Source organism: Gorilla gorilla, chromosome 19 (genome assembly GCF_029281585.2).
Source record: "Gorilla gorilla gorilla isolate KB3781 chromosome 19, NHGRI_mGorGor1-v2.1_pri, whole genome shotgun sequence".
NCBI lineage: Eukaryota > Metazoa > Chordata > Mammalia > Primates > Hominidae > Gorilla > Gorilla gorilla.
In genome coordinates, this window is record NC_073243.2 from 48,502,508 (window position 1) to 48,513,527 (window position 11,020).

Sequence of the window (11,020 nt, forward strand, 5' to 3'; positions counted from 1 at the left end):
TCTGTTTGCAGAAGTGCTAGTTTACAGAGAAGTTAATGGTGAAGTAAAGGCAGACCCAGTTCCCCCTCATGGGAGCGTTAACTATATAATCACACAAACACGTTAGGCCACACCTGGGATCTGGGGTGTACATCAGAGGTGCCTGGTGATTTGCAGGCACATCACCCTTGCCTGAGTGTCAGGGAGGGCTTCCCTTAAAGATCTGAGGCTTTAGCGGAGATGGGGAGGGTGAGGAGGAGTTAACTCTGGGGAGGGTGGGGGCCAGAGCATACAGACAGAGGAAGTCTTGCAGGCAGAGGCCCTGGACTGGGAGGGAACACGAGTAGGAGAAATTGAAAGGAGAGTTGTGTGACTGAGACCCAGAGCAAGGGAAAGTGGGCTGACAAAGGGGCAGGAGCCATCTTAAAGTGCATTATGACCCTAAGGACAATGGAAAGACATCAAAAAGTCTTTACTAGGCAGGGGAAGATGTTTAAATGTTAGCAGTAAACTTCACATAATATAATTCCTCACTGGCCAATTCATACCATTATTCTGCATTTAGGTTTTAAAACATGGAAAGTTCCTTTTAAAAGCCAAAACATCCTTTTTAAATATCTAAAGGCCTCTATCATTTATTCATTCGTTCTACAACTATTCTTGAGCACCCACTATGCACTGGGCCCTGCCTCTCGGTCACCGCCAATATCGAGCTTACATGCGGGTGAGAGAGACAGACAAGGAACAACAGCCGCATGGCCAGGGGTCTCTCCAGGGCTCTTGGTACTCCAGTGCCTCCCAGCACCCAGCCATCCTCAAAGCAACATTGGTATAAATGAGGCTGAGGCTCACAGAGAAAGACAATAGTGGACAAAACAAAGTCGTGGCTCCCTGCAGGCTGACAGCCTAGTACAGGGAGCTAAGAACACATAACAGATGAATAGCTATACACACACCAGGTAGTTATAAATGCCATGAAAAATAAGACAGATAAGAGGAGTACAGAATGATGAAGGGCTTGCTATTTTATATACGATGGTCAAGAAAGTCTCTGATTAAGTGTGATTTGATCAGAGAATGTGCTAGGAAGCTCTATGGAGGAACAGCATTCCAGGGAGATGGAATCACAAATGCAAAGATTCCGAGGTGGAAGCATGCTTGCTTTGTTCCAGGAACACAAGGAAGTCAGTGTGTCTAGAGGGGTGCACAGGGAGTGGCACCACAAAGGGAATTGCCCCTCAGGAGCAGAGGGTTATGTCAGAGGGGAGGCGCGAACCAGGTCTCATAGCACTTTCTAGGACGTAATGAGTATGGATTCTATGTTGCCATGGGAAGCCAGCATCCTTGCACGAGGTGGTTAAGTGCTAAGAGAAGATAAATCAGGTTAAGGGGCTAGAGAGAGACTGGAAGGCTGGGGAAGCTACTTGAAACAAACGGGCAGAGGAGCTCTCTCTGAGGAAGGGACTTTAGGGCTGAGTCTTGAAATATCTGAAGTAGCGACCATGCAGATTTCTGGGATAAGCCAGTTCCAGGCAGAGAAAACAGCACTGAAGTGGGAATAAGCATCACATATCCTGGAAAGAGCAAGAAGGTCAGCGTGGCCAGGGCACAATACCAGAGGAAGCAGGGGGAGGAGGCCAGCTCTGTGGAGGCCGTGGGACGGTACTTGGCTTTTATTCTAAATACACTGGGAAGATTTTCGAGGACTGTAAGTAGAAATGACATGGTATGTGTTTTCGTGGGATTACTCTGATTGCTGCATTGGGAATAGACAATAGCAGGGAAGAAGTGGAAGCAGGGAGACCAGATAGAACCCTGTTGCAGTAGCTAGGGCCTAAGATGGCAATGGCCTGGACAGAGGTGGCTGCAGGGATTAGGTTCAGGACCTATTTTGAAAGCAGAACTGGCAATACTCACTAATAAATGGGATATGGAGGTAGAAGAAAATCAAAGATGACTTCTGTTTTTGTTGTAGCTTGCTTGTTTTTCGAGGGAACTGGCTGAAAACCCAGTAGATTTTGGTGGCTGTTCTTGACTAAGAAGAGTGTGGAACAAAGTCACAGAGCCACGGCCCCAGACAAGACCTGGATGAAGCGCTACAGCCTGGTAGTGCCAAGACTGGGAGGGAAACAGAAGAGCACTATGAGACAGAATCCAGAAGCAAGGAGAGGAAGGAAAGGCCTTGGACCCCGAAAGGAGAAGGAGGTTGGGAGGACCTATTAGGGAAGACTTCACAGCTATGCTCCCTAGATTACTTCTGTGATCATTATAGAGTAAAACTGACTTTGTGTCTGTGTGTATTTACAGGTCTACGAATTTCAGTCGTTGTATAATATACATATAAAACCACTACCACAATCAGGATACAGAACAATTCCATTGCCCTAAAAAACTCCCTCATGGCATCCCGTTTGTTTGGTTGTTTGTTTGTTTGTTTGTTTGTTTTTGAGATGGAGTCTCACTCTGTCACCCAGGCTGGAGTGCAGTGGCGTGATCTCAGCTCACTGCAACCTCTGCCTCCCATGTTCAAGCAATTCTTCTGCCTCAGCCTCCTGAGTAGCTGGGACTTCAGGCATGTGCCACCACACCTGGCTAGTTTTTGTGTTTTTAGTAGAGATGAGGTGTCTCCAATGTTGGCCAGGCTGGTCTTGAACTCCTCATCTCAAGTGATCTGCCTTCCTCAGCCTCCCAAACTGCTGGCATTACAGGCGTGAGCCACTGCACCTGGCCCATGGTATCCCTTTGATCTGTTCTCCATTCATCGTGTCTTTTTGAGGCTGCCATAGAAATTGAATCATATAGTATATAATCTTTTGAGACTGGATTCTTTTTTTTTTGAGATGGAGTCTCACTCTTTCGCCCAGGCCGGACTGTAGTGGCACTACCTCGGCTCACTGCAAGCTCCGCCTCCCGGGTTCACGCCATTCTCCTGCCTCAGCCTCCCAAGTAGCTGGGACTACAGGCGCCTGCCACTGCGCCCAGCTAATTTTTTGTATTTTTAGTAGAGACAGGGTTTCACCGTGTGAGCCAAGATGGTCTCAATCTCCTGACCTCGTAATCCGCCTGCCTTGGCCTCCCAAAGTGCTGGGATTACAGGCGTGAGCCAGCACGCCCAGCCGAGACTGGATTCTTTCATGCATAATGCCTTTCAAAGGCCTCTGAGATTCATCCACTTGTTGCTTTTTATTGCTAAGTAAATATTCCAATGTATGGATGTACCACAGTTTGTTTGTCCATTCATCCATTGAAGCACACTCACAGTATTTCCAGATTGGAGCAATTAGGAAGAAAGCTTTTGGCAGGCACGGTGACTCATGCCTATAAGGCCAAGGTGAGAGGATCAGTTGAGCCCAGGAGTTTGAGGCCAGCCTGGGCAACATGGTGAAATCCCGTCTTTACAAAAAATACAAAAATTAGCCAGGTGTGCACTTGAGCCATGGAGGTCGAGGCTGCAGTGAGACATGACCATGACACTGCACTCCAGCCTGGGTAACAAAGTGAGAAGACTTGGCCTCAAAAAAAAAAAAGCTGCTAAAAACATTCATGTGTAGGCTTTCATAAAAACATAAGTTTTCATTTCTCTAGGGTAAACACCCAGGAGCAGGATTGCTGGGTCATATGGTAAGTGCATGTTTAACTTTGTAAGAAACTTCCAAACTGTTTTCCAGGATGGTTGCTGCATTTTGCATCCCCACCTACAATGTGTGAGAGTTTCATTTGCTCTGCATCTTCACCAGCACTTTGTGTTGTCAACATTTTTCTTTTACTTCAATAGATAGAAGTTAAAACTACATGTAGCTATCACTACATTTGTGGTGGCAACTTACCCTCTTAAGTTTTTAAGTGCACTACATTTGTAGTGGTAGCTAATTGTGGTTTTAATTTATATTTCCCTTATGACTAATGATATTGAACATCTACTTAAGTGTTTATTTGCCATCCTTATATCCTCATTGGTGATGTATTCAAAACCTTCACTCATTTTTTAGTGGGTTATCTGTTTTCTTCATGTTAAGTTTTGAATAATCTTTACATATTCTGGATACAAGTCCTTGGCCAGATAGGTAATTCAAAAATGTATTTTCCCAGTGTGTGTATTGACTTTTCATTCTCCAAGATAGATCTCTCACAGAGTAAAAGTTCTTAATTTTGATAATGTCCATTTGTCAATTTTTAAAAATAAATTGTGCTTTTGGAGTCATGTCTAAGAACTCTGCATAATAACAGATAATAAGATTTTTTTCTAGGTTTTTTTCTAAAAGATTTATAGTTTTACCTATTATATTTAAGTCTATAATCCATTTTGAGTTAATTTTTGTATGAAGTATGAGGTTTAAGTCAGGGTTCTTTTTTTGCATATAGGTTTTCAACTGTCTTAACACCATTTGTTGACAACATTATTCTTTCTCCATTGAACTGTTTGTGCACCTTTGTCAGAAATCAATTAGCTGTCTGTTTTGGGGTCTATTTTCAGACTCTATTCTGTTCCAACAATCCTGAACCTTTTCCTTTGTCAATACCATACTGTCTTAATTACTCTAGCTTCATAATTAGTCTTATTGTCGGGTGGTGTGATTCCTCCAGTCTTATTCTGTTTTCAAATACTAAAATAATTGCTTTGAATTTTCATATAAACTTTGTATGACTTTACTTTTTGTTTTTTAAATGTTTATAACAGATGTATTATTTTTTTCACTGTTGTAAGGACACTTAACATGTCAACGTATCTACCCTTTTAAGTTTTTAAGTGCACAATATTAATTGTAGGCACAATATTGTACAGTAGATCTCTAGAACATGTTTGTCTTGCATAACTGAAACTTCATACCCATTGAAGACGAATCCCTCATTGCCCTCTTCTCTTTATCCCTGGCAACTACAGTCCTACTCTCTTATTTTATGTATTTGGCTATTTTAGATATCTCTTATAAGTGAAATCATACAGCCATTTGTTTTTATGTGATTGGCTTCTTTCACTTAGCATAATGTCCTTCAGGTTCATTCATGTTGTCACATATGGCAGGATTTACTTCTATTTTAAGGCTAAATAGTGTTCCATTGTGTATAAATACCACCTTTTATTTATCCATTCATCTGTTGATAGACACTTAGGTTGATTCCATATCTTGGCTATTATGAATAATGCTGCAACAAACATGGAAATGCAGATATCTCTGTGTATGTTCGTAGGAGGTATGTCTATTCAAGGTTCTTTGCCAATTTTTTAGTTGGGTTATTTTATTTTTATGCTATTCAGCTGAAGGTGTTTTTTAATCTTATTTTAGATACTAAACTCTTATCAGAATATGGTATACAAATATTTTCTCCCATTCTGTTGATTGTTTCCTTTGTTATACAGTATCTTTTCAGTTTGATGTAGTCCCACTTATCTATTTTTGCTTCTGTTGCTTGTGATTTTGATGTCATATCCAAGAAATCATTGCCAAGACCAATGTCATGAAGCTTTTCCTCAATGTTTGCTTCTAGGAGTTTTAAAGTTTCAGGTCTTATGTTTAAATCTTTAACCAATTTTGCATTGATTTATATGTATGGTGTCAGATAAGGGTACAATTTCATTCTTTCACATGTATACATATAGTCTTCTTAATAAATTTAAAAGGCCATATACCATGATGAAGTAGGATTTATCCCTGGGATGCAAGGATGGTTCAACATATGCAAAGCAATTAAAGTAATACAGGACATTTAAAAAGGATTCAAAATTACATGATCGTCCCAATAGATGTAGAAAACGCATTTCACAAAATTAAAAATCCTTTCACGAAAAAAAAAGAAACCCTCAACAAACCAGGTATAGAAGGAATTTACCTTAACATAATAAAGGCTGTATATTAAAAGCTCACAGTGATGTCAGACTCAATGGTAAAATAACAAAAGCTTTTCCTGTAAGATCAGCAAGGCAAGGATGCTCACTCTCAACATAGCACTGAAAGTATTTCTATGCAACATAGTACAGGAAGTCCTAGCCAGGCCAGAAAAAGAAATAAAAGTCATCCAAATCAGACAGGAAGAAGTAAAATTACCTCTTTACAGATGGCATGATCTTATGTGTAGAAAGCCATGAAGACTCCACAAAAACCTATTAGAACTAATAAATGAATTCAATAAAGTTGCAGGAACAAAAATCAGTTGCATTTCTATAGGCTAATAATGAACTATCCAAAAAGGAAATTAAGAAACAATTCCGTTTACAGTAACATCAATAATTAAAATACTTAGGAATAGGCAACCAAGGAGATGAAAGAGTTATATACTGAAAACTATAAAGCATTGATGAAAGAAGAAATACATAAATAAATTTAAAGATATTATGTATTCATGGATCAGAAGACTTAATATTGTTAAAATGTCCCTATTACCAAAAGTGGCCTATAGAGTCAATGTAATCCATATCAAAATCCCAAATGGCATTTTTTACAAAAATAGAAAAAACAATTTTAAAATTCACATGAAGCCACAAAAGACTCCAAATAGCCAAATCAGTCTTGAGAAAGAAGCACAAAGCTGGAGACATCACACTTCCTGATTGAAAAATATATTGCAAAGCTACAATAATTAAAACAGTATAGTATTGGCATAAAAACAGGTATACAGATCAATGGAACAGAAGTGAGGGTTGAGAAATAGATCCACATATATACAGTCATCTGATCTTCAACAACAGTGCCAAAAATGCACAATGGAGAATGGATAGTCTCCATATAAATTTTAGAATCAGCTTGTCTCTACCTACAAAAATGCCAGGTAGGATATTTTGATTGGAATTGTGTTAAATCTACAGATCAGTCTGAGGCTAACTGACCTCTTTACAACTTTGAGTTTTTCAATCCACGAATGGGGTATGCCTCTTCATTAATTTAGGTCTTTCTTGATTCCTGTAATTATCATTTTGTAGTTTTTTGCACAGATCCTCTGGGTGTTTTGTTATATTTATAGCTAAATATCTCACTTTTCAAAGCTACTATAAATTTTTAAAATTTGTTTTCTAATTATACATTGCCATTACATAAAACTATTATTAATTTTTCTGTACTTACCTTGTATCCTGCAATCTTATTAAACTCACTTCTTTGTTCTAGGAGACTTTTTTGTAGATTCCTTGGAACTGCCTTCATAGACATATATGACACTTGGTGAATAGGGATAGTATTATTTCCTCCTTTCCAATATATATGACTCACTTATTTTGCCTTTTTTATCTGTTGTCTTTCTTGTCTTTTATGTTCAACACTGTGCTTGCTTGAACTCCCAGCACAATGTTGAGTAGGAGTAGTGAGTATGGAGATTATTGTCTTGTTCCCTATTTTAGAAGCAAAGTACATAATCTTTTATCATTAAGCATCATGTCAGCTAGTTTTCTATATGTGCTATTTATTGTTTGAGGAAGTCCCCTTCAACTTCCAATTTTCTAAGAGTTTTTATCATGAATAGATGTTGAATTTTGTCATGTGATTCTTCCGCAGCAAATCAAATGAATGTGTGATTTGGGTTCTTAAACTGTTAATATAGTGGATTACACTTGGTCATGGTATGATAATTCTTTTTATGTATAGCTTGATTTGACTTGCTAATATGTTGAAGAGTTTTTTGTGTTTATGTTAATCAGGAATACTGCTCCGTAGGTTTTTTTTGTTATCTTTGTGTTTTTATTATCTTTGTGTTTATTATCCTTTTTTGTATGTATCTTTATAAGATGCAGATGCAGGTAAAGCAGTGATTAGAGGAAAATTTCTACATTAAATGCTTATTTAAAACATTTAATAATGCTAGGAAAAAAGAAAGGATTTAAGTCAACAATGTAAGCTTTCACCTGAAGAAACTAGAAAGAGAAAAACCCAAAGCAAGCAGGAGGAAAAAAGCAATAAAAAATGGAGCAAAAATCAATGAGACAAAACATATATGTTTGATATCAGGTTAATGCTGGCTTCATAATATGAGTTAGGAGTGTTTTCTTCCATTTTCTAGAAGAGATTGTGTAGAGCTGATCTCATTTCTCTTTAAATTTTAGAAGAATTAATCAGTGAAATCATCTGTACCCTGTAGATTTTTTTTCAGAAGAATTTTAACGACAAATTCCATTTGTTAATACTTATAGAACTACTTAGGTTATCTATTTTATCTTGAGAGTCCTGATAGTTTGGGCTTTTCAAGGAATTGGTATATTTCTTCTCAGTTGTTGAATTTATGTGCATAGAGTTATTTGTAGTATTCCCTGATGCTTTCTTTTTTATTGAGTTGTTTGTAGTATTCCCTGATGCTTGTTTTTTTATTGTGGTATACAGGATCTATAGCAGTATCTTCTCTTTCATTCTTGATATCAATAATACTAGTCTCTCTCTCTCTCTCTCCCTCCTCCTCTTCCTTTTTCTCCTCCTCCTCCTCCTCATCCTCCTCTCTCCCCTGCCCCACTTCATCTTATTGAAGGCCTATCAGTTTCAATAGTTTTAATGATCTTTGCAAAGAACCAACTTTTGGGTTCTTTGTTTATCCTCTATTATTTTTCTGTTTTCAATTTCATTGATTCTGTTCTTCATTGCTTCCTTTGTTCCTATTACTGCCATTAAGAGATTGCTTGGGGGGTGGGGTATGAGGGAACAGAGAAAATACAGAAGTATTAATGGAGTTTTGCACTCTTTCTGAGAGTTAGAATCTCCTGCTCCTTGAACCAGCTTCTCCTGGAGTTCTCTCTGCTCCCTGGTGCCCACTTCTGGCTTTCAGGCCACGTTGTGTTCAGAATGGGAGATATCAGAGAGGAAAAATAATAAACTCACCATAAATTCAGTGATACTCCAAATTCTGGCCTTTTTCCTCAATTTGCTTGCTACTATTTAATTTTTGTGTTCTTTATACATTCTGTCCAGGTTCTATAGTTTCCTTAGAGCAACGAGGTGGAGTGTGTTTCTTTCATCTCACCCCATATTCTTTGAGCCAATTCAAAGAAGGGCATAGGACCTGATATACGGAACTATCTTATCTTCCACCATCACTATCATTCCATCTCCATGAGCTTATCTTCCACCACCACTCCATCTCCATGAGTTCCATAGAGATCCCCTGCAGGTGAGATTAAGATGACTTCAAAGATTGGCACCCTCATGACTAGACAGATCCTGGAGAGTTTAAAAGTATTTTTTCCCTTTAGAAATCAATTCCTACTACATAAGAATGGGTAGTTTTCCCCAAAGGGGATATTTAGTGAATACCATCTTGGGGAACTATGTTCAATTGTGGTATAGGTTTCCCTGAAGGCCTATGGTTGGTTTCATGAAATTATCTTCCAAGCCAGACTGACAGTTTTCGAGATGACTGGATTTTTCTTCAAGGAAAAGCAAGCTTACCTGTTCTCCAGTCTCATGCATACTCCCTGTGGTCTTTTCTGATGCTAGGTAAATTTGTTCCAAGTTTCCCATGCTCTGCTAAGAGTACACGATCAACCAGAGCTGGGCATCCACATCATCCTCATAAAGTGGAGTACCAATTCTCCTAGTGCAATTAGGGAGGAAAGCCCCAGTGGCAATACTCTTGCAGGCTTTATGGAAAGGTAAGTGTGGAGGAAGCCTAACACTAAATGAGAAATCCGTACCTTTCCTACATGCCTGCCTGAACCAAATAAACCTTGTGTTACTATACAAGGGCTTGTCTTTTCAATATATTTTAAAATTAAAGTCAACATGGACATAGGGTGGGTGGCTCAAATTGAATGGTCATTGTGCACCAGGCTGGTTATCTCACTGTTAGTTACACAATAAAAGAGGATCAGATAAACACAGACATAACCTCTGCCTCCACTGATAATGTAAATCATCCCTTGTATCATTTGTCTTTCCTTCAGGCTGGATACAAAAGGCATAGAAATGAACAATTCATGCCTAAACATAGAAGAGCTTGAAAGCTAGTGTATGTCAGATGTTTATTCTAGGTCATCATTAAGGGGTTGAGTGGATTTGCTTATAAACACAGGCTATTCTGTCAGTGGGGAGTGGGGAGTGGGAGAGATAGAGTGTGTTTTGCAGTTGGAGGCAGCTCTTTTAAAGCCATATTGCAACTTTTCTGCCATGCACAGTAAGTTATACAGATAATTCTTTTTATAGGTTATGAAATGTTGTTCCCTGAGCAGTGGAAAGCATAATATGCTATAGAAACAATGTTTTTTCTCTCCACTTTGTGCAAATGCCATTTTTCATTACTCACTGAGTGAGAGCTTGCTAGAGATTGAAATGAGAGCAGGGTTGTCCTCCTGCTAATGGTCAGGCACTTCATGACACACACTCAGCAACGACCTCCATGGTAGCCCGAGGAGGTCTCCCCAAGCAGCTTCCCCCAAAATGAAGTCTGAAGTGCCAAGCCCTTGAAGGATGTCACATCTTTTCATGTTACCCATTTCCACCAGCCTCATTCTCTGCCTAGGGTTTTGTGGGTTGTTGTTGTTTTTCCCACCCAGTCCAACCAAAGCAGCTAAAGAGCAAGTACCAAGACAAACAGAATGAGAGCCTTGGGGACCCCGTAATGGGTACAGAGCATGAGTGTGGTAATCATTCTTTTGATTTGTGCTCAGATATGTTTTCTATTTGCTTTTGCACAGAATGCACATTTTTCCCCCAGGATTGCAAATAATCTGAACCAGGGTAAAACCATTACAAAGTGGCCTTCAAACATCATGTCTGTATTGGAACTGAATGATTGATCAGACATTTAAATACGGAAACTGGGAATTCAGGTAAATGGCACTGATAGGATTTTGTTTTTTGTTTTTTGCTTTTTGGGTTTTTTTTTTTTTTTTTTAAAGCATGCTCCAAGTTGTTTAAATAATCTTTGTTTGCTTGGGTTCTCTCTCTCTTTTGTTTTCTTTCTCTATCTTCATCTATCTTTTTTAAAAAAGAATTCTACATTTTTCCCTTTTAATTATGCTCTCATTTCAATGATTTGGTTTTATCCACAAAGCCAAAAATAAAGAAATGATTTTTATATCATTCCTAACAATTAAAACAGGGAGAAAAGATAGAATTCTCAACACCTCCCA

The 11,020-nt window shown here is 38.7% G+C and overlaps 1 long non-coding RNA gene across 1 annotated transcript in view; it reads right to left on the minus strand.

Annotated features, from left to right (window-relative positions):
* The window catches only part of LOC129528107 (uncharacterized), a 124,700-nt gene that overhangs the window by 62,734 nt on the left and 50,946 nt on the right, over nucleotides 1-11,020 (minus strand). The gene's annotated exons all lie outside the window — the stretch shown is intronic.